The sequence below is a fragment of the Oikopleura dioica genome, chromosome PAR (assembly GCF_907165135.1).
Source record: "Oikopleura dioica chromosome PAR, OKI2018_I68_1.0, whole genome shotgun sequence".
NCBI lineage: Eukaryota > Metazoa > Chordata > Appendicularia > Copelata > Oikopleuridae > Oikopleura > Oikopleura dioica.
The window spans coordinates 15,570,451-15,585,777 of NC_137293.1; the positions used below are offsets into that span (position 1 = coordinate 15,570,451).

General features: G+C 44.4%; 1 protein-coding gene across 1 annotated transcript in view; it reads right to left on the bottom strand.

The window, feature by feature from the left end:
* LOC145704818 (COP9 signalosome complex subunit 6-like) overlaps positions 1 to 15,327 on the bottom strand; it is a 73,016-nt gene that overhangs the window by 25,727 nt on the left and 31,962 nt on the right. The gene's annotated exons all lie outside the window — the stretch shown is intronic.

Sequence of the window (15,327 nt, forward strand, 5' to 3'; positions counted from 1 at the left end):
GCGCTCTCGCTCCCTGTTGTAAGCCTCCCAGAGCTCGCGCCGGGAAACTTCTGAATCAAGGTCGGCCGGGTGGACCTGAACGGCCATGTCGATGACTTCGACGATCCCTTGCGACGCCGGAAGTGCCCGAAGGGGCCCGGATTCTACCAGCAAACGCTCGGTAGGAGTCCAGCCCTTCGAACCGACGGGGAAAAGTGGGGCTGCCCGGTATGGGAGCTTATCATCGCCGGGGAGGAAGGTCCCAGCGCTTCCATTCCAGGACGAAGCCGGGATCGGCGCCGATGATGTCGACGTCATTGTCGAGGAGGACTTTTGGTCAAGGGCGTCGGAGCCGGAAACGCCGACGTTGACGGTGTATCCCGGTCCGGCGCGTCGTCCATCCAGGAGGGTTTACGCCCCTCAGGCGCTTTTTCTCAGGCTCCCCCTTCATCGATTGGGGAATAAATTTTGGAGGCTGAGACATGGGTTTTGGCCTCTTGAAAGCCGGTTTTTCGGCGGAAGAGCTCCGAGCGCCGCGTTTAGTTGGCAACGCCGCCGCCCGGTCCGATTTCGGCGCGGGCGCGGTTTTGCCAGTCTTGAAATTACCAGAGCGACGCTGGAACTTCGCGGATTTCTCTTTGACTAATTTTGACGCCGCGTCGTTATATTTTGAGCTGCTATGAAACAGCATCGAGGCCGTATTGAGAATCTCCGCCAGTTCGCTGGAATTGCGAAAGGCCTTTTTGTGGAGATCATCGCCTTTGCTGGCCAGCTTGGCCATCATTCCAAAAATGAGGCTCTCGATTCGATCGTGAGTCTCAGTCGTGGAGATCAAGCGGCCATTTAGAAGGAGCCTTTTTCCTTCGTTCCTTGCCTGAGCAAGGAATTCGTTTCGAACCTCGGTTCTGACGGGCTCGTCGATGGTCACTCTGAGTTCATCGGACTCGCCATCGGCGTTGTCCCACATTAGCCGATCTGGTGGCGAGGACACGGTGCGTACAATAAAGACGTCTGGTGTAGAGTCCGCAGGCGCCACAGTCGGTCTTTCCGGGGACAGAGGAGTAAGTACAGGCATTTCTGAGCCCGGTGACGGCGCTGATGTCTCCCGAACGGGTGACGACGACGCCGACACCATCGTTGCTTGCTCATTGGTTGGAGCCGACTCTGACTCAGTAGTTGGAGGCTGGGCGTGCCCGGAATCCTCCGAAAAGGGCTCAACGGGCCCAGGATCGGTTGAGTCCGGCGTAACGGTCTCGTCAAGTAAGCTGTCGCCCCCGGAGCCGAACTCGGCCGCACTGTCGAGTTCGACGCCGAGGTCAATACTTTGATGTTCCATTTCTACGTCTAAAATATAGAGTATTAGATAATGTACGAGCTATCACGTGACTTGTACAGAGTAATTTATTGACAATTCTTGCAAATAAACTATCTGAACTAGAGATTTTGGTACACAACGCACCCCCTTGATAGGGTGTACATTATGTTCCAGAAAAGGGGTTTTTCTGAGAAAAACGAATAGCGCACTTTCTAGAAGACCGGCGGAGTTCACCGCGCTGGAGTTCCTCCGCCAACTTTCGATCATTTTCCGCGCGACGAACCTGCGATCTTGTGACATTTTGCCGAACAGGTTCGACGCGCGCGTTTTTTGGTCTCAGACCTGAGTCTGGTACTAGAAAATCTATGGGTCGGTTTCGTTTTCTAGGTGGTGGAGCACTTTTTGGTTTTGTTGGAACTGAGGGCGCCACCTGTGGCCCTTGAGTTTGATCTGAACTGGGTTTTCCTTATCACATGTCTCGCCCGATGAGTCAAACGTCCCCTCAGGGCAATTTAACTCCGGAGCAGAAGATTGCGGAGCCTCGAGCACCGGAGATTCAGTCTGAGCGCCAGGGGCTCATCCATCAGCGGTTTTTGTACTTTTTCCGGCTGTGGAAGGGTTTTCGGTAACGGAACTCGTAAACAAGGGAAAAACGGGACACTGCCAAGGGCGGGTGGGCGCTCTACTCGTTTTAAAACACTGGATCTGTGGAACCAGTCAACATTGCCGTGCTTGTCGACAAGCTGGACAACGTAATTATTCGAACGATTAACGATATAGGGGCCCAACCACGAGAGTTTATGGGTCTTGGCAGTTGTACTCATTTCTCGCTTTAAAAATACTTCGTCCCCGGGCTCGAGAATCTCAGGAGAAATTCTCGGACCATTTGCACGGACCTTGGCGTCCGCAGCTTCTTGACAAAGCTTTATCTTCTTGAAAAGAAGGTTTGTGACCCTAGCTCTATCCCGTAAGAACTCAGGAATGTTTTCCCGACGAAATTACGCCATCTTTATCGAACTCACTGAGTCTCACTGGAGTTGAGAATACAACAGAGGATGGAGCTATTTTTGTAGTACTATTTGGAACGCTGTTCATCACATAAGTTACTCGTTTTATTATGCTCGGCCAGTCGAGATTAAAAGAATTGGTACAGATGTATACGCAATTTTTTAATTCTCTGTGACGCGATTCGAGTAAAGAACACGCTTGGGGTCGAAAAGCAATGTGATAACGCCAGGCCAACCCGTTAATCGCGGCAAATTCGCTGTTCAGAGCGCTAGTAAAATGAGTACCGCGGTCTGTCGAAATCACCTTGGGATGGGGAAAAACGTCCAGTAAGTGCTCCTGGATAGCTTTACATGCATCAACAGCCCGGCACCTCCGGCAAGGAACTGCGATGATGTAACGACTAAATGTATCGACCATAGTGCACGCATATCGAAGACCGCTTTTTGACGGCTTCATCTCTATAAAGTCAACGTGAACTCTTTCAAAGGGGCGAGATCCCTTTATGGTTGGACGGAATCCTGGGTCCACGTGATGTCCGCGAGCACCTTTCCCGTGCACGCAGAAACATGAACGAACGTACTGAGTCAGATCGTCACTGAAATTTGGCCATGTTAAGTGGCTCATGCTTTCAACCATCCGGTCCTTTCCGGCGTGGTTCTTTCCATCATGGAATGTTCTCAGAATCTCTGGGCGCATTCCACGTGGCACGTATATTCGATTTTTGAACATGAGCGCGCCAGTTTCAGTGCACAACGATAACTGTTTAAAATAACGCGAAAGAAATGCTGCTTCCTCACAGTTCGAGTCGAAACGCATCTCTTTATTGTGAGTCAGAGCTTCGATTGCCGCTTTACAGGGCTCATCGTGAGCCTGCTCAGAGATGAGTGACATTTTCGCGTAGATACCCTTCTCAATGGGAGCTTTTTCAGTGACATGAGCGGCTATGTCACTTGACACAAGTGCTGATAGACCTTCAGGTGAGGTCAAGTCATTTGCGTTGAACTTTACCTCTGGGGAGTCTTTAAGTGACACCCACGATGGAACGTAGATATCAAAATTGTGAAATTTGTGGAACGTCCCAGCTGGGCCGTTCTCGCCCTTGTAAGTAGGACGAGACATGTCCAAGTTAGCTGGCCGACTGAAGTAGTCAGCGAGCGCGTTTGCCTGACCTTCGATATATATACAGACAAAGTTGTACTGTGACAAAAATGCCACCACCTTGCCAGTTTGTCGTTTTTACTGATCCGCTGATCAATAAAGGTCAAGGCTCTGTGATCTGTTTTAATGATAAATCTACGTCCAAGAAGGTATACTCTACAGTCAGTAACAGCCAATAAAATAGCATTGGCTTCGCGTTCGGAAGCCGAATACCTTGACTGGCACTCTGTAAATGTTTTTGAACCGATTTTAACGATTCTGGACTTACCGTCCACAATTTGGAGAAGACTCCATCCTGCCGCCGATGCAGAAGCGTCGGTTACAAGAATGAATTCCTTCGAAAAATCTGGAAACCAAATCATTGACTCCGAGGCAAGCTTGACCTTGATTTTATTGAACGCTTTCTGCGCACTCGAAGGCCAATCAAACTTACCCCGTGGTCTATTAGTTTTCAGAACTTGATTGATGGGCTTCATTAGATGTGAAAAATTTTCGGTGGCAATGGGGTCGCCCGGTTTAATTGATGCAAAGTTGCGGCACCAATTTAACATCCCCAATAAGGACTGCAGCCCTTTATAATCTTTTGGGGGCTGCATATCGACGATGGCTTTGACATTATCTGGGTCGGCTCGTTGGCCCTGGGCGTCTATGATCCGGCCTAGCCACTTGTTCTCGGGGAACAATAATTTCGTTTTGGATCCTCCACAAACGAAACCGTACTCTGCGAGTTTGGATAATAACTCGTCAAGAGTAGCGCAGTAAGTATCAAAGTCATCGCTGAACAATAATATATCGTCAACAAATAACATGATGTTCTTCCTGTGCTTCATGTCCCGGAGAGCGTGCGTAATTGCACGGACGAATAAATGACCTGAGCTACGTAATCCAAATGGAAGACGAGTGAATTTCAAACACTCGTCGTTCCAGAAAATAGACAATTTTACCTGGTCCTCCTCCCTTACCTTGATATTCCAAAAACCCGATGCAATATCTAAGAGGCCGAAGTATTTCATTCCCACTGGGACCTCCATCGCGGCCTCGATATTCGGAATTTGGTAAGTGTCTGCATCTACAAGAAGGGGATTAACCGTGAGGTTTAGATTAAGTATGAGGCGGGAACCCCCGTCGTGCTTGCTAACAGCACCGACGGGTGTATTCCACCCCATACTATTCTCACAAATCGCCAGAACCCCGATTTTCTTGAGCATTTCAATCTGCTCAGTGATGGGCCCCACGTGTCGCTCGGCGACCCGAAACTGTGGAACGTGACGAGTCTTACCGGGCACGGTAAGGATTTCTGCCTCATATGCCTTATACTCACCGATTGGTCTTTCTGACGTCTTGAAAGTTGGCTCGTTTTTAAGCACTATAAGAGCTACCTTTCTCGCCTTATCGGAGCACTCAGTGTTAATGGCCGCCCCGATTCGCTCGAGTACAGTCTCAACCAGTTGAGCTGTGCTCTGCGGATCAGTGGCTGCATTAATATTACCGAGTCTCGTGCGACGAAGAGACTGTTGCCGCGGATGACTCATATAGGGGATAAATGCCCACTCGTTCCTTTGTGAACGAAAATCGATGGTTCTCTCTTGTAGATTCATGTTGATCTCTAAGCACCGCTCATTGAGCGGACGCCGTCCTAGAATACACGGAATAGTCATACATTCCGCCGGTAGAACGAAAAATTCAACGTTTGGCCAAGTCGTGTTACCAATATTGATCTCAGTCACAACGCGGCCGAGTGCTTTTGACTTTTGCCACCGACCCCGCGGACCGTTTGGTTTACAGGGCTCATCTTTAGCCTAAGATCAGTAACAACTGTTTCACTTAGTAGTGAGGCAAAACTACCGGAATCTAAGAGCGCTGAGATCCATTTATCATTGAAGTTATTAAATCTTATTGGAAGGAAGAGAGGACTAGAGTTGCCAGGGAAATACATCGAAAAATTTGGGGAAGTTTGTCCGGCCAGATCATTTTCATAGCCGGACTCGTCTAGTTTTTGGCTCACAATCGAAGGTAACGTATGATTCTTCGAGACCGGAGTAATCATAGTTAGCATCTGTGGCGTAGTTATTACCGAGATCGTAGAACTGCCCATTATCAAGCTCATCATTATATTCGCCGAGAGGCTGATATTGTGCGTCATGGAAAGTAGCGTTAGAATACGAAGGACCGTTTGAAATTGCGTACTGGTAGCCGCGTGACATTCCCCGGCTCCGATCGGAACCGTGGTGATATCCTCGACCGCCACTTCCATTTGATTGACCGCTGGTACCACCTTGGTAGTTACCCCCTTGTTGGGAGCCACCAGAAGTGCGGTTGTTTTGGGAACCATTAGAATTTTGGCCACCTCGGTGTCCACCCCGGCCACCGCCTCGGTTTCCTCCACGGCCACCTCGACCGTGACCTTGATGTCCACCGCGGTTCCCACCTTGTTGGTTTTTCTGGCCGTTGTTTTGGCCACCTTGTTTAGGTTGAGACTGGCGACCGTCGCCGCCATTCCCATTTTGGCGGTTACCCTGGTTCTTCTTCTTGTTATTCTGGTTTGAAGAACCCTGGCTACCCCCTTCGGCAGTATTAACCGATTTGAAAGAAGTCTGAGTATTCAAAGCTTCTGCGCGCTGAGCAATTTGCTCGGAAGATTGAAAACTTTTAAGCTCAATGATAATTGAAGAATAAACGTCGTCACTATCTTGGCGAATTGATTGGAGACACTTCAAAATCTTGAGCGCACCGAAGGCATCCCGGAAATCAGGCTTATAATCGTCCTGACCGGTGGCCTTTCGCATTTTGATAAGCTCCTCTCGGAAGCTATCGATTATTGGTTCTAGGGCATTGGAAGTTTCGCAGTGATGCTGCGTGAAAGAAGTGCCAGTAGGCTTAGGGGCTGTCAACCAATTTTCTAATCGCTGATAGACATTTGAGAACAAACCGTAGTTTTCTTCAAGGCTATCTCGAGAGACTCAAAATCCTTAACTTGCGCATTATCCAACGTTTTAAGAACATTGGGTGCGATGTGGGCCTTAACGGCTCCGTAAATCATGTCAAATCCGAGAGTCGGACAAGCTTGAATGATTCCCTTCACTTTCTGAAGGAAAACAGTCGTAGCCTCACAGTTATTACCTGTGAATTTTCCGAGTTTCCCGAGATGAGACATGAGAATTTGACTCTGAATGTAATAATTTGCACTGCCGACGGCACCCTGAGATGGATTGCCACTCGGCTGTTCTAAAGCCAAGGCGACATACTTCTCATTAAGTTCCGCCAGCTCCTTTTTCGCCTTCGCAAGCTCGTCCTGCTGCGCAGTGTCAGCTGGTGGACGGCTTTCGTAGGTCTTGATTAATTGTTGCTTCAGAAGAATATCGATTTTGATAGCGTCCATGTTGTCCGTTGATCACACTCGTAGTATGATTGACTCTTTTAACGGGCATGAACATTGGTTGACAGAAAATATTTGAAAAAAAAAAATTTTATTCTAGAACTCGAGAAAATTTTCGGGGAAAATAACCTATTTTACCCCCTGCACTCAGGTATATCGTTTTTCACGTTTAGAATGCTCGTAGTTTATTACCGGTAGAAAACTAGAGATTCTAGGCGGATGTAAAAACTAGTATTTCGCCGAACATCGCCTTAGAGTGCATTTGAACGTAGCCATAATCGGTTTTCTAACCGTAAACACCGTTTGGTGCGCGCGCGGTCCCTATCTGATCCTCATCAGGCCGGCTACGTGGCAATTTAGCCGTTGAAAAATTTGGTGGCTCTGATTGGCGGATAGGTTCCGCGTGCCTAGCGCGCGGCCCCTCTATTGGGCGCGAACAATTTCAGAACTCTTACCATGTTCTGAACCCTATCTGTGACTCGACGAGGGTAGAACTGCCGGTCGTCGACACAGAGTGCATCTTATTCTAAGATTTAGAATATTTATTATGATTAAAATTATTTAAAATTACCCTAGAATAACTCTAGAATAATACTAGTCCAGAAGGACTAGTTGTCAGGAGGTTCATTTTACACTTCAACACCACTAATAGTTCTCAAAGCTGCTAACTAGGAACTATCATCTAACTAAGTATGCCCTCTGAATCGACCAAACGCGACAGTCCTGCAATATACAATAAACACACTGTAACTCTCAGAAATCGTTTCTCTGTCTCTATTATTCCAGTCGGGGAGGCAGAGGATAAAACAGTATTTTTTGTAAATTGGGCTGCTCGGCCCGTGCCTGTTCGTCGAGTGGAGTGGCAGCGCCGAGCTGAGTGCAATTCGGAAAATTTTGTGCCGAGTCACGCCCGGGCCAACCACTGGTTGGTCAGACGTGGCTCGACACTGACTAAGCAATTAAGAGGGAATCGTCATTACGTAACATCTAGGAGAACTATTAAATGAAATTAATAATTGCCAGAAACATTCCATTTCCGAATATATTTTTCCACTTTTTTGTGTAACATGTTTTTGTTTCACATCTGTAGTTACAGATTTTGACGACTGTAGCTTGATAAAAATAATCAAAATCCGACTTACTGCCAAAACTAACCATCGGTCCATTGGGACGGTATTTTGCTGTGTTTATTATTTTAGGAAGCAATTAGTATTCTTCAAAACATTTCTGTAGCTTCAGTAGAAACTGCTGATATGAGTAATTACAATTCGCAATTAGCGAAAATACAGGCTACCCGACAAAAGATAAATTTATTCTTCAGTCTTCTTTTCGGTAGACTGGATGGATTCTAAGGGGTAACAATTTATCTTCAGAAAAACAGGACTCGCCTCTTGCTCCAACGTGGACGCGTTTTTCTGTGCATGTTTGACGTTCGGGAATGCCTCGCCGATGCTCTTGCCGCAATCGAGATCGCCACGAGGTCACAAATATTTAAAACTCCGAATGTCGCATTTTCTGTATACAAAAATCTTCCGCGAGTTTTTTCTCGTTCACGTTACTCAATTTTTGAACTCGACTTTGTTCAAAAAGAATTTGTGACCCCATTCAAAGGCAAATTAAACGCCGATGCTTGGCTACTCAAGGCAGCGGCGCTAGAATGCGATAAAATGTACGATCAAGCGTCGAATGCCTTTCAAACTGCGCTGAAAATTCAAGCGACGTCTGAAGAAGGTAGGCGATTATTTTTATTCATGTAACCTATATTTTTATTTGAGACTGGTTATTTTGAGATTTTTTCTATTTTGAGCAAGGTTGAAAATCGACCCAAGTCTAAATAAAAATTGCCTGTTTCTTGTTCATCTGAGTTATCATCTATTTAAAGAGCGGACTTCTGTTACGAGAATTACGAGAAATGTTATTTAATAATTTCTTTCCTAGCAAAACGCGGTCTAAAGCGCTGTCTAAAGGCTTCCTTCCAAGTCCGAAACAACCCGACACAGCTCAAATTACGCAAAAAGTACAACGAGAATATTATGGAAATTCTAGCAGGTAAGCCGGGCCTTTACTGTAAATCCTCCGCATTAATAATCCCTTTTAGAAAGGGACTTATCAGTAATTTGTTCGATATTTACAGTCAGCACGTTTTTACGCTCCGGAGAGCGAGAACAAGTGTTGGCGGTAATAAAATTAAATACTGCATAAACGGCCAATTATCATATTATAATTTCTTTATATACAACTGGCAATGTTCCGTAATAGAGTATTTGGATGATCAAGGTCAAACGTTTGAGACGCCTTTGGTTAGGCGACGACGCGAAGACGCTTTTGGTTAGATTTCCTTTTATTCGATCGTATTTGGGGCTGGGCTTTGCAGCCTGAGTAGAAAACCTGAGTCAGGCTCTGGAAGAGCTAAAATGAAAAACCGCGTCTCATTTTAGCTTTTCCAGAGCCCGACTCAGGTTGCCGAGCCCAGATTTGGGGATCTAGGCCAGTTCTTTCTTGTCACGAGATTCGTATGAAGTCATGCTTCCATTGAGTGTAATTCCTGCTAAGCATCATGCGTACAATTTGATTACCGGCGGATTAAGCTGCTATTATCTTAATTTCTACACAGACGTGCAATACCGTGGTAGTATCATGCATCGCCGAGAGTGGCTTAACAGCGTCTAAAAACTAGCTCCGTAGATTTATGCTGTAAGTAACTATTTTTCGTAGATCCGAAAATCAAGGCCCTGCTGAAGGATCTTTCGCTGCGAGATCAGAGCGATTACCTGCGCAATCCGGAAATGGTGGAAAAAGTGCAGACGCTCATTGATGTCGGCATCATCAAGATGCGATCAGCTCACTCGGAAGTTTATCCCCAGCATAACTTGGACCCTGACAACCCGATATTAGTTCTGCAAAAGAATGCGCATTTTGAGACGCACGATGACGAGCCCGTTCAAGAGCCAAGCGAAGTTCAAAGCTAGAAACATGTCCTGCTCCAATACACTGCCCAAGAAATACACTCTCACTGATAAAATTGTGTCAGTCATTTTTCAGTCAAATCATAAGCCTATTTCTAAGACAGCAATCCCACAATTTCGAAAATCGAATCAGAATATTTGACTTTCTCACGTTCCCTGTCTGACATCGACTGGGTATGAAAATATTGATGCTGCAATTCGCATAATTATAAGCTACGGCGAAGGCGTGTATTCTCACAGATTTCATTTCACGGATCAAAAAATTTTTAAACATGATTTCTTTTTTAGCGATTTTAGGTCGTACAAATATTAAAGTTCAGTAGCAGATACAGTATCTAGGGTTAGGGTTAGAGTTAGAAGGTCTTTCCCCCAATTGGGAATGACTTTTTCAAACACCAATTTCTGGTGGACACCCTTAAGATTTTTTGAAAAATTCAGTCTTCAGAGAAAGCGATTCGTTCTTTAGTTTCTTTGATTTATGCAAGCGTTCCGTATCTTGTCTCCTAGGGATTGATTGAGCATGTCTTAGATAGCATGTTTTTCAAAAAATCTGATTTCATTACTTATCTAGCGCTGTCTCCCGAATGTGACATCTTGAATTTTCGCTTCCGCTACTCTTATTACGCTCTTAGTTTTACCCGACATGCGTTTAGGTTTATAACGCGTTCTCATACTTGGGTACTTGCTCCAATTTGTTAATTATTTCACTCATCTCATTTTTCGTAAAAGAAGAATTCCTTCATCTAGAATTGTTTATTTACGAAGAAAACTCGTATTATCCAAGCAAGAAAGTAGCGCCGGTTGAAATCTAACGGGTCGACCTCCCGGCCATAATGGATCAGCTACTTCCCATGAGATCAGGATCGCTGGATGCAAGATCTCTTAGAGGATGCTTCTCCCAGCGCAGGTCACGAGTTCTAGCTTCCTGTTTTTCTGTTTTCGTATTTGCGCATTCCGCGTTCCATCTTCTGTACTTTGGTTTTGAGCAGGTAACTCGGTCATTCTAAGCTTGGCAACCTGTAAAGAAAACCTGATTCAGGGTCTGACTTTCAGAATCTGAAACAGCTTCAATTCAGGCGAAGCCGCTTCGCGGCTTCGGTACATAAAAAGCCGCTTCGCGGCTTTATTTTTATAAAACCCGCTACGCGGCTTTTCCATTAAGTTCCTTCAGACCCGGACTAAGGTCATTTACACAGGTTGCTGTCCTAGTGGTCATTATAATCTATAAACTTTCGATTCAGTATGGTTCATAGAGAAGATCTTCTAACAGCAGCTAAGAAATGGTAGCGTATTTCTGTGGCAAGGTCAAGAGGAAAAACGTGGTTACCGGAAGCAAGAAAAGATTGCGAAGTTTTTTCCAGCGCTGGTGAATATAAATTGCCCCCTTTGCCAACTTGCGCGGCTCATCACCAGAGCATCGCTTATAATCGGCTTGAAAGGCTTGAAAGCAGACTTCTAGTGTTGCTTTGTTGGACTCTAAACACAGTTCGTGACCCTTGAAAATCGCAAGAGGAACGAACTGTGTTTATATTCAAGCTAAGTTTACCTGGAAAGGTGGTTCTACTTTCTGATCTAAAAGCCGCTTATTTCTTGAAAAACTACTTTTAGACAAATTTTTCCTGAGACATTTTTACGCCTGGAAAAACCCGCAAAATGTCCAAAAAAGATAAGTTTCAGTCTTTATCTGATTCGGCAAAAACAAAAAGCCACAACAAAAACGGACTGAAAATTTCACCCCTTTTTGAAGAAGTTCCAAGTATGTTCTTACGAACGTTCTCGGAATGTAAGTGATCATACTTCAGTTTGCCATCCCTATTTTTTTCAAGTGTTGGGGCCAAAAATACTCATTCTCATGAATTTCCGGAAGAATTCAAGCAGGAAGTCTCTTTCTATGCCCCGTTCACTCCTCACTGCTAATCCCATTTGCCCCTCTTACTTGGAAAAAACTGCCAATAAACGTTCTTCGCATTTCTTTTCTCCAAAGGTACATTCCTTCCATTGTTTTTAGAACATTTCTGATCCTTTTTGGAAATCAGAAATCTTCTGCGATGGTCATTTTCAAAGTTGAACTAATAACAATGAATTGACTAATTGCTACGAATGAATTGGTAACAGGCTTATCTTTGGTTCAGTCGTATTTATTAAAAAGCAAAGTGGTCAAGGGGGTCTTGAATGAAGGGTAACCTATGATCGCAATTGTCAATTAAATCTCAATTTTAGATCTCTTTTTAGAGAAATGGCGGGAGTTCGATTTTTCACTGTATTTTTTTTTCTGTTATCGGCAGAATGGAACTCCAAGGAACAGGAAGTAACTAACGCCCATCCTCATTTGTTGTGAAAATTTTGGACATTATTGATTTTAAAAGTTCATCGAAACTTTTAACTCGGCAGTAGTTTTTTCATCGAAGTTGACTTCATTTTTCCATGCTCGCGTCCTATAGTGGCTTCTTCCTCTTTGTAATCATTTCTTGCAATCCGGAAGATAGAGTGAGCTTATTTTGCTTACGTATGCAAGCGGTTAGAGATGAATGCAACCTCGCCGCACCAAGCAGTGACGCCAGTTCCTCCTTTCGTCTCTTTCTTGGTATCTAGCTGTGTTTTTACAAGGCCGCTTTGAACCCAGCATCGGACTACTGTCCAAAAAATAGCTCAACCGCAGCTCAACCAGACGGTAATCGCGGTTTTGGCGCCTTCAAAGGAGCAAACTACAAACTATCCACAAATGAGAACTGCTTTTGAGTATTTTTTAAGAGCATTTTTTTTCTGATTAAGCCTTTCTCAAGCCTAAAGCTTCAATTCAACGAACTAAAGGTTCACACTTCATACAACTTCGAAAAAGAAAAAAAGCTGCGATAAGCTCCGTTACGGTTTACTAGACTTAACCGTAGACTACATTAAAGTGAGTACTTCTCCGGTAAAAGTACTCGATACTGCCCTAGTTTAAAAAATTTCGACGGAAGATACAGTATTGAGGCGCTAATTGCGAGAACGTTTTTGCTTCTAGTGCGCTCTCTTCAAATTTGAGGACGTTGACGATTGTGAACTGCAGTCTATTTTTGTGTGTTCGACTTGGGAATAATACTCGTGTACTAGTAATAATTGACACCTAGAAAAGTGATGGTTCGTGTTCACACCTCAATACGAAAACCGCTCTCTTTCATGTTTTGTAAAAACAAGGTTGTATGCTATGTATTGGTGGAGCTTGGTTAGAAGCTTTGAATTGTTACTGTATATTCATTTTTTAAATATAGAAATCCAGGGTCTTTTACGAAGCTTTATCGATATTTTGAGGTTGAAATTTGGATTTTTTACTTTATTTTTTATCGATTTTTTCTGTCTAGAATTTGATGAGTTGAGCGTAGAAGAACAAGTTCAAGCCGCAGACAAAAAAATGGACAATTTCGTGTGTCGTTTTTTTACCATTTCAAAAGAGTGGCCAATTTTTCAGCCCGTCAAAACGTTGTGTAAGCGCGGCTCGGTCGCCAAAATGCAGTATGAATCTGGCTACTGGGCACGTTTATTGTCTGCTCCTACCCTCAGCCTGTCGTCTGATGACCACTGCGCACGCATAATGCAATATTCTGAACTGATTGGCGCCAATTTTTCGCGCAACGCGCATTTTTCTGAATTTGGGAAAATGCAAAATTCGCAATCATCAGGCATAATGAGCACGATCAGCCACTGCCCTTGATTTCCAAGAAGCAAAGAACTGTCAGAAAATTAGTCAAGATTCAGGACTATTTAGGCCTGGACTCGGCAACCTGTGTAAAAAACCTGAGTCAGGCTTTGAAGAGCAAAAGTGTAAAGCCGCGTAGCGGCTTTTTTGAAAACGAAGCCGCAAAGCGGCTTCGCAACACAATCACTCTTTTTTATGTATAAACATTGGCAAAGCCGCTTCGCGGCTTCGTTTTTAAAAAAGCCGCTACGCGGCTTTATATTTTAGCTCTTCAAAGCCTGAGTCAGGTTTCTTGCACAGGTTGCAGAGCCAAAATTCAGGACTTGACATTGAACTCTGCTCCTTCTTCCTAATTATTCCGTTTCCAACGGACATTTCTTCTCCTTGTTTATAGAAAATATATTCATAATTACCTACAACGAAGCACTACGGTAGTGGTTAACAATTGAAAATCGCCCTTACTCTTGCGTAGATTCCGGCTTAGCAAAGTGGTTCTTCAGAAAAATTCCTCAAAAAAAGTACCTGAACTTCATAATAACTGCATGCAAAGATGCTTACGTTCGAGTGTAATTTTGACAAAAATAACAATCATAATAACGAAAAAACCGCAAAATCAAGTCGCTACTGAACCTATACTTTAATTGCCTATTTAAATAGGTAAACCTATCTTAGCTTAACTTTCTCGCCCGTGCTTTGATAACCAGCGCGATACTCGACGGAAAATGATTGTAGTTCGGTCTGTTCGCCTCCTCGTAAATTTACTAGCAGACGGTTTCACCGGGGATAAACGATAGCTACGTTGCGGTTCGGATCGCTTGAAGTAATCAATTTTGCTTGGCTCTTACTAAAGAGGTCCTCTTGAAGAGGAGAGATATGAAAAAATTGACTGCCTGTTGTTGGCCCAACAACTTGTTGGGGGAGTTTGAATTAGATTTACTCCGAGTAATACTACCGTGTCTCGTAAATATTTTGGAGGGCCCTGGTCGGCGACATTCACCGACATTCGGCGAGATTCAGCGCCATTTGGCGACATTCACTGACATTCGGCGACATTTGATGGCATTCGGCGACATTCAGCGACATTTGGCGAGATTCAGCGACATTTACCGACATTCGCCGACATTCACCGACATTCGCCGACATTTGACGACATTCAGCGACATTTGGCGAGATTCAGCGACATTCGCCGACATTCAGCAACATTCGGCGACATAAGAAGTGTCGCTCAATATTTTTATGCAACCGAGGCAGTCTGCTTCTTTTGCTAAAAAGTAGTTTTGGAATTTTGGCAATTGGTAAATTGTAAATTTCCGGATTAAAAAACGCGCTTCCACGTTGCGGACTCTAGCCCTTCCTCAAATTATTGACCAATGTTACGATCTAGCTTGCTAGACAAAATTACAAAATCTGAGATTGGTGCGGATTTTGGAGCGGAAGAGGTTATTTCAGATGAGGGCGCGAACACAAGAGGATGGTGACCACATTTGAGAGGAACCAGATCTCCGAGGCTGAAGAATATGCGGTCGCCGTTTTTGAAGAAAATGATAGCACAGTGCTTTGAGTACTTGCGTTTATTACGTTTAAACGTGAAGGGGGGCGAACTCGTAACAATTCAAACTCCGTTCGATGACTTTTAAAGCAGGGGTTCTCTCATTGAAATTGTCGACTTAGAGTTTATTCTTCGTCCATAAACATGATCGCTAGAAGCGTCTAAATATCTCATTATCAATTTGCGAAGTTGTCGATCGAAACGCCATGTATGATTATTTTATAGCCAATTATCGCAAATTTACCAAACTCAAGTTGAAACAAGGCTAGACATGACTTACCGCTAGTAGTTTATGTTCGT